We start from the raw sequence: 23,867 nt of genomic DNA on the forward strand, positions 1-23,867 counted from the left end.
AATGAGTGTAAATATTAAAAGAGAGCATAAGTGTGTACAATATTAATCTACTTTTAAATATGTATATAATTATCTGTAAGTAAAGACCAAGTATTTATTTCAAAATCTTAACAGAGGTTTTCTCTGATGAGGCTTCTCTTGTGGCTCAGATGGTAAAGAATTCGCCTGCAATGCAAGGGACCCGGGTTCTATCCCTGGGTCAGGAAGATCCCTGGAGGAGGGCATGGCAATCCACTCCAGTATTCTTATCTGGAGGAGCCTGGCAGGCAACAGTCCATAGGGTCACAAAGAGTTGGACAGGAATGCGTGACTAACACTTTCACTTTTTCGCTTTCTCTGAATAACTATATAGCCTTTGCTTGACACTCTTTTCTTGCTTTTCTGTGTTCTGTAAATTTCTTTAGTAAGTACATTTGTAATAATAAAACACTAAGAATAAAAGATATAAAAAGAGGGTGAGTTGACATTGTTGTAAGAGATCCCGAGTGGTTACCCTAAAGGATTTGGAAAATGGTTTTGACCTAAAACACCTTCATAGAAACAGATTCCTGGTCAATTTTGATTCTGATAGATTTTGAGTGAGTGTGCCTGAGAGGAAGTAGAGGAATTTTTACCAAAAAGCAATGAGCAAATCCTCAGGTGATACAGATGTCTAGTCAGATTCCGGAACCATTGATTTTGATCCCTTCTCCTCAGTAAAGCTGAAAAGGAGGAAGAAGCTCTTTCTCTGAACAGACTATTGGCATCATAGCAGCTCACCCCAAGCCATGTGTGTGCTCCTTGAGGGAGAGATTAAAGAAGTAAGAGGTGAATTCCCCAAACTAGAGAAGAAATTAAAAGACATTTGCTCCTTGGAAGAAAAGCTATGACAAATCTAAACAGCGTATTAAAAAGCAGAGACATCATTTGATGACAAAAGTCCATCTAGTCAAATCTATGGTTTTTCCAGTAGTCATGTAGATGTGAGGGTTGGATCATTAAGAAGGGTGAACACCAAAGAACTGATGCTTTCGAACTATGGTGTCAGAGAAGACTCTTGAGAGTCGCTTGGAGAGCAAGGAGGTCAAACCAGTCAATCCTAAAGGAAATCAACCCCAAATATTCATTGGAAGGACTGATGCTGAAGCTGAAACTATACTTCAATACTTTGTACACTTGATGCAAGAGCCAACTCATTGGAAAAGACCCTGATGCTGGGAAAGATTGAAGGCAGGAGGAGAAGGGGACAACACAGGACGAGATGGTTGGATGGGATCACCGACTCAATAGACGTGAGTTTGAGACAACTCCGGGAGATAGTGATGGACAGGAAAGTGTGGTGTGCTGAGGTCCATGGGGTTGCAAAGAGCTGGACACGGCAGAGCTACTGAACAACAACAGAGAAGAATACGCAACCCTATGGGTTCTAGCTGCACCATAAGTGATCGAACGCTATACAGAGGAGAGAGAGAAAAGGGCAGTGGTTGGGATGACTTCATGGAGGAGTCATTCAGTGTGTTTGGAGTTTGGAAAAGCCAGCCCAGGAAAGAACACAAGCACTGGCTCTAGACCTGAGATGAGTGTGTTGTTCCGGTGAAAGTGAAGAATCTGAGCAAAAAGCACTAAAGATTTTGGAGATAACAAATGAAGATGAGGAGCAGAGATACAGTTAAGCCAGTGTTACAAATCTCATGAAGGTTGTGGGCAACAACTCTAGTATTTGATCTTGTATCCTCCTGCCTAACACAGTACCTTTCACAGAAAAGTGACTCAGCAAATACTTGGTCAATAAATTAACTAATTAATTGCAGAGAATTCAATACTACAGAAGGGTTTTCATTTTAATCCACAGTAGAGGAAATTCCATTAAACATTTTTGAGAAAAGTAGTGAAAAACTGAAAAGTATGTTTTAGAGAAATTATTTCATGGTAATTGACAAGATGTGTTTAAGAGGAGAGATAGGAGACATGAATCCCTGTAGTGTTATCTACCTACTAGCATTGGACCTGGCCACCAATTGAATATGACCTTGGACAAGTAACCTAACTACTCAGGGACTCAGTTTTTTTTGTTTTTTTTTCTCTAAAGTAATGAAATGATACCATGTCAGAATTCTGAAACTGAGATACATACATAGATGTGCAAGCATTTCACGATCCACTGCCCAAAGTGTTGTTCAAATTTCTATTTATGCACACCTGTGTATTTTCTGGAACAGAAATCTCAGAAGATATGTGACCTTGAAAAAATTTATAACATAAGCACTACTCAGAATGTGGTCTGCAGACTGGTAGCATCAGACTCACCTGGGATCTTGTCAGATGTGAAAATCCTGGGGCCCGATTCCAGACTTTCTGAATGACAATGTCTGGGAACAAAGCCCAGGAATCCGTTTTTATAAGCTCCCAAGGTTATTCATCTGCATGCAAAAGTTTAAGAATCTAGTAGCTGGATGAGTTCTAAGCTTCTCACCAACTTGAAAATCTTTGCCGGCTTTGTAAAAGAAAGAAAGGAAAAGAAGAAGGTATTGGTAAAGATTACCAGAAAAGAGAAAAGTCGCCAAGAGGTAATGGGAACTTAAGACAGACTATCATGGTCAGATTTTAAACCTAGATAATCAAGAGAACAGAACTGTATTTGATAGAAATAGAGAAGCTTTGTTGGCTGTTTGGCATGCAGTAGGAGACTGGACCAAACACAACTCATTGATGAACTGATTTTTCTTCCTGGCATTGTTCTTATAGACTTTGGAGCAAGACAGTTCAATGTGCCTTTGTGCTTCAAGTTATTCTGGGATAACTCAACTGATTAGAACTATTTGAATACTGAATAGCTGATCAGAAGTAGAGAGTGTTTAGAATGAAAATTTTGGCAAAATCAAAGATAACATGATATCTTGGTGTGTGTGTGTGTGTGTGTGTGTGTGTGTAGCAATAATAATAATAATCAGTTCAGTTCAGTCAGTCAGTCGTGTCTGACTCTTTGCAACCCCATGGACTGCAGCACACCAGGCTTCCCGTCCACCACCAACTCCAGAAGCTCCCTCAAACTCATGTCCATCGAGTTGGTGATGCCATCCAACCATCTCATCCTCTGTTGTCCCCTTCTCCTCCTGCCTTCAATTTTTCCCAGCATCAGTGTCTTTTCCAATGAGTCAGTAATTCGCATCAGGTGGCCAGAGTATTGGAGTTTCAGCTTCAACATCAGTCCTTCCAGTGAATATTCGGGACTGATTTCCTTTAAGGATATAATTTATAGTAATAATAAAGCCTAAAACAGGGATTTCCACAAGTGAAAAGCGTAATTATTTGATGAATAAGTGTAATGTAAAATTCCTAGTTCAGAGGCAACATTGTTTTAAATTTTTAAACAGAGCATTGAGAAATGAGCAAAAACGGTTAACAGAACATGCAAATATGAACCTTGACTAATTTTGACAAAAGCTTTCCAGTTCTACAAACCAAAAGTTACCCTTAAAGTAAATGAAACCAACTCCTTTGAATCAAGAAAGGGAAAAGATATGCAGATTGAAAAGAACTTTTAACTCTGTCTACACTATCATTAAGTGTACTTAGATTTGCACCATATAATTATTATGATTGTAGCAATTAATCAATCAACTGATTAACATGTAGGGTCAGCAGGATCCAGTGATCTTATCTTGAAGCTTGAATTAATTAATTACACTTTCTTCAGCAGTATTATTTTCTATTTGTGTACCCAGTTTGTACAAGTTGCCCTTATTGACAAAATGTGGTTTAGTCTCTCTATTTATCACAGCAGGTATGAGCACTCACTAAGGTACTTTTGCTGATATAGTCAGAATCATAAAGAAACAGAAACATTTTCAATACTTTCTGAAGTAATTGCTGTTATTTTTCATCATTTAATGTGTTATACAAATAATACAAATTAGCAACATTCTTGTGAATGATTTTTAGCATAAGATCACAGAACAAGAACTTCTCTGTCAGAATAAGACCAATTCAGTTATAGTATTATAAATCATATAACAATTACATTATTCAGATAATTTAGCTTATATTGCAAAAAATGCCCAAACCTGCACCTTGCAAGCACACATTTTTTATTAAAACATTTTTAAATTTTTTCAAATATATTACCTCTTTTGCTAACTTTTTGTGAAATGTTTAAAGCTGAATGAGGGAATTGAAGCTAAAACCCATGAAATGTTTTGTCCAGAACTTACCAGATAGATCACTAAGAGCAGTACTGGAATAGAACAACTTATTCACCAAATATATATTGGATGACTTCTTATGGACATGATATACTGAACGTTAAAAATGGTAAGATGAGCAGGACAGGGTACCACTTTTATGAAGTTCACAGTCCAGCAGCGAAACAGACATGTGACAGGATCTTTACAGCACAAGGGCAACCCCACAATGAAGACATGAAAGAGCCTGAGCTAACAAAGGGTCTCTCTTCCAATGCTCATGGTGTTTCAAGATGACATCCTTGATGAGGATGCTCCAAATGAAAGAAGATAGAACACAAAAGCAATAAATGCATTGCGATTTGAGACCTGTTGCATATGTTAAAGCTGGCTTTTTTTCCCCTTTTTACTGGAAGCCACTTATTAGCAGGGCCTGTCTCAGTTGGAGGTTCTGCCTTTTTGCTTACAGACTGTCTGACGCCTTTATAAAGTGGGCCACTATATTGTTGATTACTGCACACCAGGGTGGTCTGTGAGCTGCTTTTTTCTGCCATGCCACAGTTAGACAGAATCTTCTGAAGTTCTGGTCTCATAGGTCCTTGGAGAATGGTTAGTGTTTCCTAAGAAGCTTAAGTCTGGATGATTTACATGTAACATTTTAAACTCCTGTTGTGTAATGCCTGGACTGAGATTTATATATACTGAATACAGGTTTTCAGGTCTGTGCATGACATTAAGTTACATATTGTATCAGCTACCCCCATTTATACATTTGGCTGGAGAAGATGTTCATGGGATGCGCAGTAATGAGGGTCTGAAAATTCTGTATTCTACCCCCAAGTATTAATACCATCATGTGGGTAGATGTTCCAGCTCCTTAGGATAATCTCATAATCAAGTGATTAAGTGTTTTGTCAACCCAAGTTAGATGTGTTTAATTCTGACGTGAAAAGACAAAAGAGAGAGGCAACTGGGAGAAGTTAGGATTTGAAAAGGTCAGAATTCCTGACCGGGGTTCGTTTTCTCCCATTAACTTTTTTGCTTTCTTCCAAGTAAACAGCCTATTTCCTGGATATGAGACTTTGTCAAATGATCTAAAAAAATTCTGAAAACAATTTCAATGAATGAAAAATAAAAACTTATACTCACTCTCATGAGCATTAAAGATAGTAATACGTGAAGATCCATTGAAATGTGATTATCAAGCTACACCAAACCAGAAGACCCAGAATGTAGTGTGTCTACTAGACCACATGTGGTGGCAGTGTGCATGTTGTTTGGAGTGTGTATGTGAGATGTATCATTGCCATAATGTAAAAGAGTTGAATTAGCTTCCACTTGACTAGATGAGAGCTCTTAGTTCTTATTTTGAAAGCAATCAATTGAGCATGGTTAATTAGGATATCACCAAGTAGTTAAGAAAAAAAAAAAGGCAAGCCACTTATTAGAAAGTATATTTTAAATCTGCTCACATTACAGTGCTGATCGAAGGATTATGAAAAGAATTCACCAAAACTGTGGTTGTTAGGTGCTTTCTGCACAAACACATTTTTCTTCAATTAGAGCAAATTATTATAGTTATTTTATGTGGTAATACAGGGCTGCCTTTATGAGAATCATTGAGTCATAAACAAAGGACACATTCCAATCTTCCGAGTAATAATTGTAAAGGGATGAGCCAAAAAGATCTCATTTGGGGAAAGATTATCTTTAATTCTGTTTTTATTCTATCTATCAGCACTCGATTAACTCAATTTACAAATATTCATAACTTTTTAAAATGTTAAATTACAGTAAAAAATTCAAAATGACTAGCAAGATTGACTAGCTATCTGAGATTTATACTATACTGTATCATTTTTTCAAGGTATGCCTTTCACTTCAAAGTATTTCAGTGTCCTGAAGAAAACTGTCTCTCACTAACATGGAAAATGAGAATGGACTCCATATTTTCATACACATGCCTTCTTCATTATGTTCTATGTCTGTGTAACACTCTTTTCAAAATAGTTCCAGAAATCTAACAGCTAGAGAGGGCTGAGTATTAATACTCAAAATATCAATCCACTCTGACTATTGTTACTCTACCACCACCCAGATTGTCCCCCACAAATACTAATAAGATAAATGCAAGTCTTCTTAACCTTGGACAAGGTTGAACATTTACATGATTTGAGATCTGAAAGCAAGAGCCCAAAAGCAAAGTCCATGTTTTCTCATAATGCTTGAATGCCTTCTCATTCCCGTTTCTCGATTTGAACCGTAACCCTCTTGCATGCATTAACTTGAGAGTTTCTGTGACCACAGTATTCTATTAGTTGTATGCTTCAATGAAAGAAAATACAAATGTTAAAATTTTACATGCATGCCTTAATTTTTTGCATACAGTATTGGGCAAGTGTTAAATAGTGAACTCAGATTTTAACATAGTTTTTCTTCCTTCAAAGACTCTCAACATTTTCAAGAGAAATTTGCTATGTGTTTTTATGCTAAGGATAAGTTATTTGTCCTTCTTCCCATGTCTGAACCTAAGCAAGTGGGACTGGATTATGCTCAGATCCACATGTTGAAAGTGGGCATGGGGAGTCTTTGCCTATTCATGTCAACCTGATTCTTTGGGAGATTTGGATGTTTTTTTTTTCCTTCCCCTCTCCCCTTTTATTATAAAAATACTTCAATTACCCTGCAAATAAGTGAGAATCTAGGCAATAATCTAGATTATAAAACAGAATAGCTTTAAATTTTCAAATGAAAATAGTTGCCTGATATCCAAAAGTTATTCCCACCATTGGCTCTAATCAAATATAAAATTTCCTGTGATTTCTACCCAACCAAATTTTTCCAAAAAAATAAAATCCTAGCTCATAAATATGCATTGTTAGCACATGTCTATATCTTTATTACATTTTTCTGTTTTTAAATTTGTTCTCCATCCTGGGAGTGAACAGAAGAGTGGTCTTTACAATTCAACTATATCAGAGGATCATATGTGTATTTACATAATGAGACATAGGAAGAACATCTGATTCAGCCCACTGGCCTCACTGTAATACCAGCCTCATAGTGAAAACCACACATGAGGTCCCACACCAAGTGACTTATAAGCAAATTGAGGGATTTCTCTGACTTTACTTAATAACCTCTAATCATTGAATCAGTCCATCCTAAAGGAAATCAGTCCTGAATATTCTTTGGAAGGACTGGTGCTGAAGCTGAAACTCCAATACGTTGGCCACCTGATGCGAAGAATTGACTCATTGGAAAAGACCCTGATGCTGGGAAAGATTAAAGGAGGAAGGAGAAGGGGACAACAGAGGATGAGATGGTTGGATGGCGTCACCGACTCAATGGACATGAGTTCAAGTAAGCTCCAGAAGTTAGTTGGTGATGGACAGGGAAGCCTGGCATGCTGCAGTCCATGGGGTCACAAAGAGTCAGATACAACTGAGCGATTGAACTGAACTGAATGTACTTACTATGTTCTGGCATACTCAAGGTCAGAGAATGCGAAGTATCTCCTGATAATTGCTGCCATTTCTTTTTCAAATAGTGTATAAAAAGCAAAACCTCGCGTGAGCATCAAGCATAATTGTCTTCTGTTTCATTCATCATTATCAACATCACAATCAACATCATTATCATCTATGTAATCAGTTAAGTAACCAGCATGTGGTTCTATCCTCTAATCTCTATTTGTTGAAGAAGCAAGAGGCTGAAATTCAGCTCTCTTGTTCATTTCAAAACAGTTGTCAGATTCTTCCTTGGACTGGAAAAGAAAACTTTGGAGAAATTGACATCTCATTCACTGGTTAGGAAGTAAATATGGAAGCGCAAAATGGCATTTTTAAACAAAACTGCTTTCCTGACCATAACTGAATTTTCACATTGTCAGCACTTCCATTATAAACATTTTTTTTTTAAGTTGGGAGTTTATAACGCAAATGTAAAGATTTGCTATGGGCTAAATCTCAACCCAAGAGCAAATGTTTATACCAATTTTGAAAACAATCAGCTTGCCCATTTGTAGTTATGCATGTGTTCATCATCTGTTATTGCTTGTCCAATGCTCTCCAACTTCTGGGAGGAAAAGCAGACATCTGGAGAGAAGAAACAGTGTTTGCTCTCTGGCAGATGTAGTCTGTTTTCCACAATCACTGAATAAGGAAGGTATTGAATAAATCTGTGCCCTTTAATATAGGGGAATGAAAATTACAACATTCTGCGTGCATACCAATACTGTTGAAACACATAACAGTCTAAGAATTATTCACTTTGGGTCATTAGAATTCATAGTTATACCCATTTTACAGACGGAAGGAACTGGGATACTACCGTGAATCACAGCAGTGAAAGCACCTCTCTTATAAAGTACCTCATACTACAAGGATTGCAAGAGTTAAATAAAAAATAATCATTTTGGTACAAAGTATACTTTACTAAGAAAAATTAATATTTTCCAAAAGATTGTAAATAAACTTTCATTTTCATATTGTTGGAGCTTTTTTTCCTCTTTTAAATTCCTTCATTAACCTAAATTTTCAATTGCATGCATCCTTAATCACTCAGTCGTGTCCAACTATTTGCAACCCTTTGGACTGTAGCCTGCCAGGCTCCTCTGTCCATGGGATATTTCAGGCAATACTTGAGTGGGTTTCCTTCTCCAGGGAATCCTCGACCCCTGTCTTCTCGAACTCATGTCTTCTGTGTGTCTCCTGCATTGCAGGCAGATCCTTTACCCGCTGAGCCACCGAGGAAGTCCAAATGTTCAACTAGCACTCTGCAAAAAAAAAAAACCCAATTATCAGAAACTCATTTATATCAGGAACAACACTGAAAAGTTTCCCTAGATGTGGGTCCTGATGAGCTGAAATATCAAAGCTGGCTACAACTATTTTTTTCAAAGTAATATGATAAAATTTCTGTGGGTCTTTTTGTCACCTACATTGTATGGCACCATGAGTAATAAAGGGCAAATACAGTTTACCATGGAAAGTGTGGGTTCACAAGTGAGTTTGGCTCAAATTAGCTCCTCAGATCAAGCAAATAATTTGTCCTCTCAAATTTGATGTTCGAGGTTATCAAACGAAGTGATTTCTAACCACCTCAACCTACTGTAAAGTTCATGGTTCTGTAATGCTAAACTTTACAGATTACCCTCCTCACAAGTCTGCTGTTTTGTAGTGAATCAAGCCAAGACTCTTGCCTGATTCTCCTGTAGTCTTTTATACTCTACCCAGTAAGTATTCTCTTTGTCAAGGACCCAGCCAAATGAAAGAGGCAGGCAAGCACCTTTGTCTTGTTTTGAGGAAGGTAAAATCAAAGATCCTTATACATAGCAAATCCTCATTGCCAATACAATTTATTTGGTATTGGTGAGGAATTCTACAGTACTGTTGACAAAATAAAATTCTTGGCTTACTCTGTCATGTATTTGGTGGCACTTAATATACCTTGGGCTTCCCAGGTGGCACTAGTAGTAAAGTACATGCCTGCCAGTGTAGGAGACATAAGAGACATGGGTTTGATCCCTGAATCTGGAAGATCCCCTGGAGGAGGGCATGGCAACCTACTCAATTATTCTTGCCTGAAAAATCCCATGGACAGAGGAACCTGGTGGGCTATAGTCCATAGGGTCTCCAAGAGTCAGACACGACTGAAGCAATTTAGCATGCATGCATGCATGATTACATAGCTCCCATCACATGACTCATTTTCCCCCAAATCAGCACAACTGCATATGTTGTCCATTTTTACTGTGCTAGAAATATATTTTAGTGGTGACCTGGAGGAATCTTGGAGGAAAATCCTATATATCAATGTACTAGTAGATTTTTCATTACACAAAATCATCAATTACTTATGCCTTCTCATCAGCAAAAAAAAAAAGTCAAATATAATGGGTTTACTGCAATGCAGATGCCCTGGCCTTGCCCATTAAAGACCAAGGGTACATGTTAAGTCTGGTTGCTGTTGTTGTATGTTTGTTTTTGATAAAAGCTATAGTAGTAAAAACTAAAAATGCACAGTATTAGAGCATGCCATATGAATTTTTCTCCAGCTGTGTTAAGATATTATTTGGGACACAAATTTAGTACACGATTTGATGAGTTTCACACAGTGAAATATGTGTACACCATGAAATCATCAGCACAGTCAAAATACTGAGCTCATCCTTAACCCCCAAAATGCTCCCCATGTCCTTTAGTAATTCCTTCCTTCCACCTCTGGTGCCCTCCTCCATAACAAATGATTTTCATTCCATCACTATAGGTTTGTTTTATTTTCTCAAGTACTGTATAACTAGAATTATGTAATGAATATGCTTTTTTGTCAGTTCATTCCATGTGGAGCAATTATTTCAAAATTCTTCGATGTTGTAGATATTGGGATTTACTTTTAGTGCTAAGTAATATTCTATGGTTTGGCTACATCACAGTTTGCTCATCGATGTACCTGTTGGTAGACATTTGGATTGTCAAGTTTTGGGTTATTACAAGTAAAGTTGCTATGAGCATTTGTGTGTAAGCCTCTGTATGGAAATATACTTTCATTTCCCTTGTATATATACCTAGAACTAGAATGGCTAGGTCATATGATTATGAATATTTAACTTTAAAATTTGTCAAACTATATTTCAGAGTAGCTATACCATTTTTCCTTCTCACCAGCAGTATGTGGAAGCTGCAATTCTCCTCATCTTCATCAACATAAGAATAGTCCATCTTCTTAATTTTTGCAGTTCTATCAGGTTTGTAGAGGTGTTGCCTTGTGGTTGTTATTTGCATTTCTCTAATGGCCAACAGAAGCAGTGACTCCACAAGAGACTGACCCAGACTTGCCTGTGAGTGTCCAGGAGTCTCCAGTGGGACTGTGGGTTGGCGGTGGCCTGCTACAGGGGTGGGGGCACTGAGCGTAGCAGTGCGTGCATGGGACCTTTTGAAGGAGGTCTCCGTTATTTTCAGGCTTCCCTGGTGGCTCAACTGGTAAAGAATACGCCTGCAATGTGGCTGACCTGGGTTCGATCCCTGGGTTGGGAAGATCCCCTGGAGAAGGAAGAGGCTGCCCACTCCAGTATTCTGGCCTGGAGGATTCCCTGGACTGTGTAGTCCATGGGGTCCCAAAGAGTTGGACACAACTGAACAGCTTTCACTTCACTTCACTTCCATTATCTTCATTACCCTCACCATAGTTTGACCTCAGGTCAAAAGCAGGGAGGGAACACAGCCCTGCCCATCAACAGAAAATTGGATTAAAGATTTACTGAGCCCCACCCTTCAGAATAAGACCCTTTCCCCCTCAGTCAGTCTCTCCCATCAGGAAGCTTTCATAAGCCTCTTATTCTTCTCCATCAGAGGGCAGACAGACTGAAAACCACAATCACAGAAAACTAACCAATCTGATCACATGGACTACAGCCTTGTCTAACTCAATAAAACTATGAGCCATACCATGTAGGGCCACCCAAGACGGACGGGTCATGGTGGAGAGTTCTGACAAAATGTGGAGAAGGAAATGGCAAAGCACTTCAGTATTCTTGCCTTGAGAACCCCATGAACAGTATGAAAAGGTAGAAAGATAGGACAGCAGTATATAGAAGTTGCAATTGTCCTCATCTTCATCAACATGAAGAAATATGTGTACACTTCATATGCTACTGGAGATCAGTGGAGAAATAACGCCAGAAAGAATGAAGAAACGGAGCCAAAGCAAAAACAACACTCAGTTGTGTATGTGACTGGTGATGGAAGTAAAGTCCAATGCTGCAAGAGAAATATTGCATAGGAACCTGGAATATTAGGTCCACGAATCAAGGCAAATTGGAAGTGGTCAAATAGGAGATGGCAAGAGCAAACATCGACATTCTAGGAATCAGTGAATTAAAATGGACTGGTATGGGTGAATTTAACTCAAATGACCTTTATATCTACTACTATGGGCAAGAATCCCTTAGAAGAAATGGAGTAGCCATCATAGTCAAAAACAGAGTCTGAAATGCAGTACTTGGATGCAATCTCAAAAATGACAGAATGATCTCTATTCATTTCCAAGACAAACCATTCAATATCATAGTAATCCAAGTCTATGCCCTGACCAGTAATGCTGAATAAGCTGAAGTTGAATGGTTCTATGAAGACCTTCAAGACTTACTAGAACTAACACCCAAAATAAGATGTCCTTTTCATTACAGGGGAAAGGAATGCAAAAAAAGGAAGTCAAGAAATACCTGGAGAAAAGAAGAAATATGGCCTTGGAGTACAGATGAAGCAGGGCAAAGGCTAATAGAGTTTTGCCAAGAGAATGCACTGGTCATAGCAAACACCCTCTTCCAGCAACACAAGAGAAGACTCTACACATGGACATCACCAGATGGTCAATACCGAAATAAGATTGATTATATTCTTTGCAGCCAAAGATGGAGAAGCTCTATACAGTCAGCAAAAACAAGACCAGGAGTTGACTGTGCTTCAGATCATGAACTCCTTACTGCCAGATTTATACTTAAATTGAAGAAAGTAGGGAAAACCACTAGACCATTCAGGTATGACCTAAATCAAATCCCTTATGACTATACAGTGGAAGTGACAAACAGATTCAAGGCATTAGATCTGATAGACAGAGTGCCTGAAGAACTATGGAGAGAGGTTTGTGACATTGTACAGGAGGCAGGGATCAAGACCTGAAGTTTTGTAGTTTTAGATTACATTAGATGTATGACCCAGTTTGAGTTATTTTTTAGAACTTTTATTTTGTATTTGGGTGTAGCCATTTAACAGTGTTTAGATAGTTTTAGGTGAACTGTGCAGGGACTCAGCCATACCTCTCAATTACATAAGATGGAGAGGTAAAGATTGAAATCCACTCTTTTTTGCCTTTAGGTATCCAATTTTTTCAGGACTCTGTTAAAAATACTATCCTTTTTCCATTCTGTTGCCTTTGCACCTTTGTTGAATGTCTGTTGTTGATGTAACTAGTACTATTTCAGTACTATCCATTTGATTCATTGATCTATTTATATAACTCATTACCAGTGCCACACTTTATCATCATAAATTTAGAATAAATCTTAAGATCAGGTATTGTTTTTCCTCTAGCTTCATCCTTTATCAAACTTGTTTTCACTATTCTAGGTCAGGAATTGGCAAACTTTTTTCTTTGAAGGGACAGATAGTTTTAAGCTTACAGCTGTATAGTCTCATATGGTACTTAACTCTGCCACTGTAATGCAAAAACAGCCATAGACAATATTTAAACTAATAGAGATGGCTATCTTCCAAAAAGACCTTATTTACAAAAGCATGCAGCAGGCTGGAAATACACTGCAGGTCATAGTTTGCTAAACCTTGATGTATGTCCTTTGCATTTTCACTTGAATTTTGGAATTATCTTATCTTTTTATAAAACTTTAAAAAAATTTGTTGAGATTTTGATTCACTTTTTTGAACCTACTGATGAATTCAAGAAGAATTGACATTTTAACAATATAGTGAATCCCAACCAATGAATAAATTATACCTTATCATTTATTTATATCTTCTTTAATTTTTCCCATCAGTGTTTTACAATTTTCACTATACATATCTTGCACATATTTTGTCAGACTTATCCATAAATATTTAATATTTTTCATTGCTATTATTATTGTATTTTTAATTTCAATTTCTAGTTGTTATTCACTTCTATATAGAAATACTGTTGATATTATGTTTTGTTCTTACATCTGCAATATTGTGATACTAATTCATTGGTTCTGGCAGTTTTTTGGTACATCATCAAGTTTTCTACATAGATAAATATGTCATCTTTGAATTAAAAAATATTACTTTTATTTCACATCTGGTGACATTTCTTTCTTTTTCTTGTCTCATTACACTAGCTAAAACCTCCAGCACAACGTTAGATAGAAATGATGAGTGTAGACATCTTTGTTCCATTGTTTCCTTTAGGTGGAAAGTATTCACTCTTTTACCCCTAAGCATGTTGCTGACTGTAGGTTTTTTCTTCTCATCTATCACTAGTTTTCTGGCAGTTTTTATCAGAATAGATATTGAATTTTGTTAAAATTTTTTCTGAATCTATTGAAAGGTCATATGATTTTTTTTTAATCTTGTCAATACAGTTAATTACATTGATAGACTTTTCAAATGCTAGAATGAATCTGCATTCCTCGAACAAGTCCCACTGGTTCATGATCTGTTATCTTTTCTATCATTGGTTTCCATTTCTTAAAATTTTGTTTAGTGTTTTGCATCTATGTTGATAAAAGGTATTGATCTTTAAAGGATCTTTCCCCCTTAGCAATATATTTGTATGGTTTTATTCTTTACTGTCAACAATGCTTGTCCTGACAGAATGAAGAACTATTTCTTCCTCTTCAGTGTTGTGAAAAAGGTTTAACTAAAAATTCAGCTTCTCTGCTATATATAGGAATTTCCAGGTCATTCATTTTGAATGTTGATTGATTTTGTCTTTCAGGAAATTTATTTCATTTCACTTGTTGAATATATTGGCATAAATTTTCCTATAATATTTTCTTATTGTTCTTTTATTATTAATAGAATTTACTGAGATGTCACCTCCCTCATTCCTAATTTAGTAACTAGCATCTTCTTTGCTTTTTCTAAGATCTTTCTAAAGAATACAGTAAAGATGCTTCAAAAAAGAGAAACAAAGTTTTAGGAAATTGATGAAAACTTAACACTGCTCCTTAAATATCTCTTGGTTGTGTCTAATTCTTTGTGACCCCATGAACTGTAACCCACCAGATTTCTCTGTCTATGGTATTCTCTAGGCAAGAATACTGGAGTAGGTAGCCATTCCCTCCTCCAGGGATCTTCCCTACCCAGGGATAGAACCCAGGTCTCTTACATTGCAGGCAGATTCTTTACTGTCTGAGCCACCAGCACTTAAGAAACACAAAATAAAAGAGGTGAGAAAGAAGAGTTCCTCAATGAGTACTACCTGCCCCCCAGTGTGGATTAGCATCCTCTATCCCCGGTACTTTCCCTCAGTCAGAGCATTTTCATTAATTTCGTTTGAGATGGTTAGTTGTTTGTCTGTTGCCTTTACTTTCATAGCACCAGAGCAGGCCATGGTGTGTGGCATGTGGTAGTTGCTTAAAAATCATTATTTTAATCACTTATAAATGAAGTAGCATAATCGTTTATCAGATTCTGAACACTCTTCTGTGACTTACTATGGAGGGAGGTTTATCCTGAGGACAAACAAAGTCCCTTGAAGATTTAAATAAGGCTTAAAGCTCTACATTCAGAAAACGAAGATCATGGCATCCGGTCCCATCACTTCATGGGAAATAGATGGGGAAAGAGTGAAAACAGCGGAAACAGTGGAAACAGTGTCAGACTTTATTTTTTGGGTCTCCAAAATCACTGCAGATGGTGACTGCAGCCATGAAATTAAAAGACGCTTACTCCTTGGAAGGAAAGTTATGACCAACCTAGATAGCATATTCAAAAGCAGAGACATTACTTTGCCAACAAAGGTCCATCTAGTCAAGGCTATGGTTTTTCCTGTGGTCATGTATGGATGTGAGAGTTGGACTGTGAAGAAGGCTGAGTGCCGAAGAATTGATGCTTTTGAACTGTGGTGTTGGAGAAGACTCTTGAGAGTCCCTTGGACTGCAAGGAGATCCAACCAGTCCATCCTGAAGGAGATCAGCCCTGGGATTTCTTTGGAAGGAATGATGCTAAAGCTGAAACTTCAGTACTTTGGCCACCTCATGCAAAGAGTTGACTCATTGGAAAAGACTCTGATGCTGGGAGGGACTGGGGGCAGGAGGAGAAGGGGACAACAGAGGATGAGATGGCTGGATGGCATCACTGACTTGATGGACGTGAGTCTGAGTGAACTCCGGGAGTTGGTGATGGACAGGGAGGCCTGGCATGCTGCGATTCATGGGGTCGCAAAGAGTTGGACATGACTGAGTGACTAAACTGAACTGAACTGAACTGAAGACATACTAAGATTAGCAGTGCAACATGTATACTTAGGGGATGGAAGACTCGGGGTGGGGAGCTAATTAAGGAGATACTGGTTGTATAAGGAGTATTTGGAGATAAAACGTAACAGAATTTGTCTGACCACTTAGAGTAAAGAATGAGTGAGTAAGTGAGTGAGTGAAGTCACTCAGTCATGTCGGACTCTTTGCGACCCCATGAACTGTAGCCTATTAGGCTCCTCCATCCATGGGATTTTCCAGGCAAGAGTGCTGGAGTGGATTGCCATTTCCTTCTCCAGGGGATCTTCCCGACCCAGGAATCGAACCCTGGTGTCCAGCATTGCAGGTAGATGCTTTATCATCTGAGCCACCAGGGAAGACACAAAGAATGAGGGAAGATTAATATATTAACTGCTGCTGCTACTGCTAAGTCACTTCAGTCGTGTCTGACTCTGTGCGACCCCAGAGATGGCAGCCCACCAGGCTCCACCGTCCCTGGGATTCTCCAGGCAAGAACTAGAGTGGGTTGCCATTTCCTTCTCCAAAGCGTGAAAGTGAAAAGTGAAAGTGAAGTCGCTCAGTCGTGCCCGACCCTCAGCGACCCCATGGACTGCAGCCTTCTAGGCTCCTCCATCCATGGGATTTTCCAGGCAAGAGTACTGGAGTGGGGTGCCATTGCCTTCTCCGTAATATATTACAGTTCCCTACTAAAGTTTCGTTATCAGTGAAGCACTGATTCAGCCTAGTAGGTGCAATGGATTCACATGATTGAATTTCCCAAAAAAGTTAAATGCATCTCAAAAGATTAAATCTTTTGATTTTAACTGTTATATATTTCCTTAAAGCATTTTCAAGTTTTTCATTTTGTTGTCACCGACCCTGGGACAAGATATTATAAGTACATTCATTTTTCTGATAAATAAATTGAGATGAAGAGGAGTTGAATGACATTTCGAAGCTACGTTAAAATTGTCAGCCTCCAGATTTGAACCCAGATATTTTTATTCTAAATCTGGCTTCTCCCCTGCCCTTGCTAATCACTTCCATGTATACTATGATGCTCTTATTAATGCAGTAATTAACTGTGAGGACAAACACACAATCAAAATTTAATAAAAATTCTGGAAAACTCGTGGTGAAGGTAGTCACCTATTTCCCTAGGGCAGCATTTTTTAATGCAGCAAGAAAACATGGTGTTATAAAAAGAAGATGGGCCCTGGCATTGTGAGATGTTCATTTCCCTTTCTTCCCTATAGTAAAAGGTTGATTTTAGAGCAAAAGGTTTAGCTTTTTTGTATCACTTCCCTATCATGCTAGGTAACTGCTTGGTGGTATGCAAGAATTTCCAAACCTTTTAAAAAATCATAAATTACCTTCCAGTCTGGAAGAATTAAATACAAAGACTGAAAACATGAATCAGTTTCTTCCTACTTATATAAATCAGCAGTTTCATTCTTTTTCACTGTAGTTTTCTTACTGAGGTTGCCCCAGCTTGACAAATGAGGCAGAAAAAGAGTTTGAGAAGGAAGGAAAGCAACTCAGCATTCAGTTAGGCTATTTTCTGGATTTATTTCTACTAGAGAATATCCTTTGGTTTTCTTCTAGGACCAAAGACCATTAAGTTCCATGCAATGTGTGGTTTTCACTCACAGCAGGTCTCATTTGAGCAAGTTCTAATTCTAAACTGATTAAGTGCAGCTTGATTTCTGGATGGCATTTGCTTATAAGTTATAATAGTTTCCTTAGTTATTTGGCAGAATCCACACTGATGCTTACCTTGCATACAAGATATTTTTGTCAGCAGAAGTCATCTCTGACCACACTACCCACAGATCTAGAGTAAAAAGACACCACAAATGGCTGAAAATGTCAACATAAATAACTATCAATAAATATTATGGAATGTAGCGAAGCACTTGGCTTGCATCTTGCTAACCTATCAGAGCTAACTGTTTGGCTATTACTGCCACAAGGGATGTTCCCAGTTTAGCTACATACAGTATTTATCAAGTACCCATCACCATGGTATCTAAACACTTGGGCAATCTAATTAGGCTAGTCCAATTACTTGTGTACAAGTAGAGGAGGTACATTCCTTATATCCCACTCCACTGGAACCAATTTGATTGTGTTTTTAAAAGCAAGAAAAGCCTTCTGTGAGAATAGCTTTCTAGGCCTCTTGTTCCAAGATTAAAAGACTGTCTGAGTAAAGAAATGACTGTTTCCTATTCCTGAAGGTGATAATGTTCGGAAGCAAGCAACTCTCCAGTGATAGAAAACACCACAGACCAGAGATCTTGAATGAGAACATTCTACTCCCTTTTCTTTTGAACTTCACTCTGGGGGCAGGTAACTGAAAAGTGCTTTCTAAAAGCAGTTCACCTGAAGGTGAATTATTTCTAAGGACCTCCTCGGTGAAAACGCTGTGTTCTCTCCTGGCCTCGCAAGGCAGAGTCCTTCTCCTCTCTAGAAGAATTAACTAGGTCAGACATGAACTTAACCTTGATAACGAAGGCCTCCCCTCAGATTTTATTGCTGACAGATACAGAGAAATTAGGATATAATTTCTGGTGTGTGTGTGTGTGTGTTGGCATGTTTTTAGTAAGTCACATATACAGTGGCATCTGTCTGAATTCTGAACCCAATTCCCAGTCTTTCCCTCTGTGTGTGGGGTTGGGGACATATTATCTATTAGTATAATCACTAAGAAATATTTTTATAATTTAAAGCTAATCAAAGATTTTAGAAAGCTATGTCTGTTCACTGAGGCAAGGTGGGAATATCATGTTCACATAGAAAAGTCATGGTTTGCCAGTACAGACCTCAGGATAAAGAGCAATTATCCTTTTGTACTGTCAAGATTTATCTCTGAAATTTATCAATAACTTGGGATGATATCAATCTAATTTATCTGATATTTTATTTTATTATATTTTCATAACTCAGTAACAAATAAGTCAACATGGCCTGTAATGTTTCAAAGTATAATTGAAAATTTCCCAGTAGTAACATTTACCTTGAAAATAGGTAGAATATTATTTTACTGTTTGGTGATTCCATCTATATTATGCATATTATTCTTGCATATTGCTCAGTTCAGTTTTTAAACATACTTATGTTCACTTGTCACCTCTTAACATTATAGTCTCTACATGTGTCTTATTGATTTGTTCTTACTATCATGGCTTTGGATATAATTATGAGTTTTTTTTTAAGTTGATATTCTTTCTGTGCCTCAACCCTCCCACCTCCATCCTGTTCTTGGAGTTTGCACTTCTCTTTTATATCCATTATGGGTGGTGAAATGTTTCTGCTCTCCCAATATACATTTTAAAAATTGTGTCAGTTCATGGAACTTATTCTGTGCAGCTACTGAAGTTCCTTTAGCTAACTATTCATTTCCTTTCTCATCAGACTCATTTGCAATTATATTTTCAGAATTTCACTTTTTAGTGTTCTATTCCTCTTGAGCCATCTTCCTATAAAATTCTCACCAAGGGTTCTTACACAAATTTTTCTCTGGCCCTTAAAATGATGGTTGTAATGATTGAACATCTCCTTCATGATAGGAATTTTATATGCATTATCTCATTTTCTCTCTACCAGCACCGTATAAGATAGATTCATTATCTTCATTGTGCCAGTATGAAGATTGGAGTTCAGAGAAGACAAGCATAGGCTGCAATAGACAGAGCAGGATCAATGTTCAGGTCTGTTTGGCTTAAAAACCTATACATCTATCCATTACATTTTGGCATACACATCTGAGGAGCCAGAATTAAACCTTTGTATGTTATTTATTCCTGTAAATGAATGAGTAATATAACCATCCCTATATCAGTGTCAAATTCCAAATATCAAATAAGTCAGTTGGATTATGTTTGACTACAGTTGACAGAAAGACAGCTCAAAAGGATTTAGGCAGTAAGGAGATGTGTTAGTTCATGTAATGAGAAAGGGTTACAGGAGACTGGGGGGATTATAGGATTTATTGATACAGTGATTCAAAGATGGGTGTGGAGGACCCAGGCCCGTTCTATCACTGCTCTGCCATCCACAGGGCTGGCTTCATTCTCATGCTCATTGCCCTCATTGTAGAAGGTGACCCCGAATAGCAACACAACCTTGTCCTTCCTCTGTAACATATGGTGGGAGGTAGAAGAGCCCATTTCCCAGAAATCTGAAGCAAACATCTCTTTTCACCTAATTACTTTGAACTGCATCACATGCTTATTTCTTAAAATAGCAAGGAAAAGCAGGTTGACTTGGATTAGGCAAGGCTGAATTCCGGATCAGAGCCTGGGGTCTGCTAAGAGCAGCATGGAAGTTCCATTTAGGAGAGGAGAAAGTAATTGCAGTATAGGTAGGCTTTGGCATCTCCTCTCCAACTCATTGACTGTAGAACACTCACATGCTCCTTTCTACTCCAACCTTTACCTCTGAAACCTTCACAGCTATTTGAAGCCACTCACTTCTCTCTAGTCTCATCCAGCTACTGTAGCTAGTACCAAGAACCAAGGTTTGTGCTCAGTTTTCTACCAGGTATAATGAGACTTCTCTAACTAAACAACAGCTATCTACCGCCAAAGCACTTACTATTCAAAAGTAGAGGAAAAGGGCGTAACTAAAACTAAGATTTCTATTTGTAAAAGTGAGCAATGGAGAGCATAAGGTAGTGCTTTGTCCATAAAACAGATGATATTCTGCTGAGCAGGAATTCTGTGAGTTCTGTGCCCTGGCTGTGGAGTGATTTTCTAGATCAGATAGTCTGATGGCTCCTAATCCTATTTTCTGGGAAATTCTCACTTATTCACTGTCTCCCATGGTCAGAGTAGACAAAGAGAGAGTGAAGGATAGTCTTTAGTAGCATCCATGTCCTCAAGGGCCCAGGGAAATTTTAAGGAGTTGTCTACCCTTTCAGGGACAATCTGTTTTAAAAATTGAGAATACTTTGGGTTTATTGGTTTTTCATTTCTAGTGAATTATATAAGCTTTCAATCATTTTAGAAATCTTTTGTGGAAACTTCATCCTCTTAGCAATAAGCTTCTGTGTTCTGCCACTTTCTCTCCCACTCTGTTTATTGATGCTTCTTGGGGCTTCCCAGGTGGCTCAGTGGTAAAAAAAAAAAAAAAAAATCCATCTACCAATGCAGGAGACACAGGTTCAATCCCTGCATTGGGAAGATCCCTTGGAAAGGGAAATGGCAACTCCAGTGTTCTTGCCTGGGAAATCCCATGGACAGAGGAACATGGTGGGCTACAGTGCATGGTGTCACAAAGAGTCAGACAAGACTTAGCAGCTGAACAGCAGCAGCAGCAGCAGGATCTTCATCTTAGAACTTTCTTCAAGATAAATTGAAGCAATAGGTGGATATTCTTCTCATGGAGGGATGCTAGAAAAAGCTAACATAGACCAACATCCTGAGTTTTTAACTCAGGATTTAATTTTTTCTAACAGTATATTGTGGATAGACACATGGTCTGTGTTCCATACTACAGCAGATTTGAGTCTAATAAGATGTTCTATTGCTATATGACAAAAATCATTACAAACTTCATAGCCTGGAATAATGGGGTCCTTGAAGCCCTAACTAACTCCTGCATTCAAACTTTGCTCTGTATAAAATTTGTTAAATCATACTTGTTTCTATGTTTTCAAAAATGACATCTGAGTATATTTCTCCTTCTTCCTCCATATTTAGTATAATTCTTCAACTCCTGAATGTCTTTTCCACTCTGTAATCCCAGAAGTTCTAGGAGAGCCAATGGGAACATCAGTTGCATTTATATGTTGTAATCCAAGTCTATGCCCCGACCAGTAATGCTTAAGAAGCTTAAGTTGAACAGTTCTATGAAGACCTACAAGACCTTCTAGAACTAACATCCCAAAAAGATGTCCTTTTCATCACAGAGGACTGGAATGCAAACGTAGGAAGTCAAGAAACACCTGGAGTAACAGGCAAATTTGGCCTTGGAGTACAGAATGAAGCAGGGCAAAGGCTAATAGAGTTCTCCCGAGAACACACTGGTCATAGCAAACACCCTCTTCCAACAACACAAGAGAAGACTCTACACATGGACATCACCAGAAGGTCAATACCAAAATAAGATTGATATATTCTTTGCAGCCAAACATGGAGAAGCTCTATACAGTCAGCAAAAACAAGACCAGGAGCTGACTGTGGCTCAGATCATGAAGTCCTTATTGCCAAATTCATACTGAAATAGAAGAAAGTGGAGAAAAACCACTAGACCACTCAGATATAACCTAAATCAAATCCCTTATGATTATACAGTGGAAGTGATAAATAGATTTAAGGGACTAGATCTGATAGACAGAGTGCCTGATGAACTATGGACGGAGGTTCATGACATTGTACAGGAGACAGGAATCAAGACCATCCCCAAGAAAAATAAATGCAAAAAAGCAAAATGGCTGTCTGAGGAGGCCTTACAAATAGCTGTGAAAAGAAGAGAAGTGAAAAGCAAAGAAGAAAAGGAAAGACAAACCCATTTGAATGCAGAGTTCCAAAGAATATCAAGGAGAGATAAGAAAGGCTTCCTCAGCAATCAAAGCAAAGAAATAGAGGAAAATAATAGAATGGGAAAGACTAGAGATCTCTTCAAGAAAATTAGAGATAGCAAGAGAACATTTCATGCAAAGATGGGCTCAATAAAGGACAGAAATCGTATGGACCTAACAGAAGCAAAAGATATTAAGAAGAGGTGGCAAGGATACACAAAGTAACTATACAATGAAGATTTTCATGACTCAGATAATCACGATGGTGTGATCACTCACCTAGAGCCAAACATCCCCAAATGCAAAGTGAAGTGGGCCTTAGGAAGCATCACTACGAACAAAGCTACTGGAGGTGATGGAATTCCAGTTGAGCTATTTCAAATCCTGGAAGATGATGCTGTGAAAGTGCTACACTCAATATGCCAGCAAATTTGGAAAACTCAGCAGTGGCCACAGGACAGGAAAAGGTCAGTTTTCATTCCAATCCTAAAGAAAGGCAATGCCAAAGGATGCTCAAACTACCGCACAATTGCACTCATCTCACACACCAATAAAGTAATGCTCAAAATTCTCCAAGCCAGGCTTCAGCAATATGTGAACTGTGAACTTCCAGATGTTCAAGCTGGATATGGAAAAGGCAGAGGAACCAGAGATCAAATTGCCAACATCCGCTGGATCATCAAAAAAGCAGAAGAGTTCCAGAAAAACATCTATTTCTGCTTATTGACTATGTCAAAGCCTTTGACTGTGTGGATCACAATAAACTGTGGAAAATTCTGAAAGAGATTGGAATACCAGACCACCTGACCTGCTTCCTGAGAAACCTGTATGCAGGTCAGGAAGCAACAGTTAGAACTGGACATGGAACAACAGACTGGTTCCAAATGAGAAAAGGCATACGTCAAGGGTATATATTGTCACCCTGCTTATTGAACTTATATGCAGAGTACATCATGAGAAATGCTGGGCTGGAAAAAGCACAAGCTGGAATCAAGATTGCTGGGAGAAATATCAATAAAATATCAATAACCTCAGATATGCAGATGACACCACCCTTATGGCAGAAAGTGAAAAAAAACTAAAGAGCCTCTTGATGAAAGTGAAAGAGGAGAGTGAAAAGTTGACTTAAAGCTCAACATTCAGAAAACTAAGATCATGGCATCCGATCCCATCACTTCATGGCAAATAGGTGGGGAAACAGTGGAAACAGTGGCTGACTTTATTTTTC

General features: G+C 38.2%; 1 protein-coding gene and 1 long non-coding RNA gene across 4 annotated transcripts in view; one reads left to right on the forward strand and one right to left on the reverse strand.

Annotated features, from left to right (window-relative positions):
• Window positions 1–23,867, forward strand: part of ARHGAP15 (Rho GTPase activating protein 15) — a 700,275-nt gene that overhangs the window by 573,406 nt on the left and 103,002 nt on the right. The gene's annotated exons all lie outside the window — the stretch shown is intronic.
• LOC147378285 (uncharacterized) overlaps window positions 7,032–23,867 on the reverse strand; it is a 144,377-nt gene continuing 127,541 nt past the window's right edge. The window contains exon 4 of the long non-coding RNA XR_015151818.1: window positions 7,032–8,937. This is a non-coding gene — a long non-coding RNA (uncharacterized LOC147378285). The remainder of the gene's footprint in view (window positions 8,938–23,867) is intronic.

The sequence above is a fragment of the Bos grunniens genome, chromosome 2 (assembly GCF_055505025.1).
Source record: "Bos grunniens cultivar Pamir isolate PY7600 chromosome 2, Bosgru_T2T1.0, whole genome shotgun sequence".
NCBI lineage: Eukaryota > Metazoa > Chordata > Mammalia > Artiodactyla > Bovidae > Bos > Bos grunniens.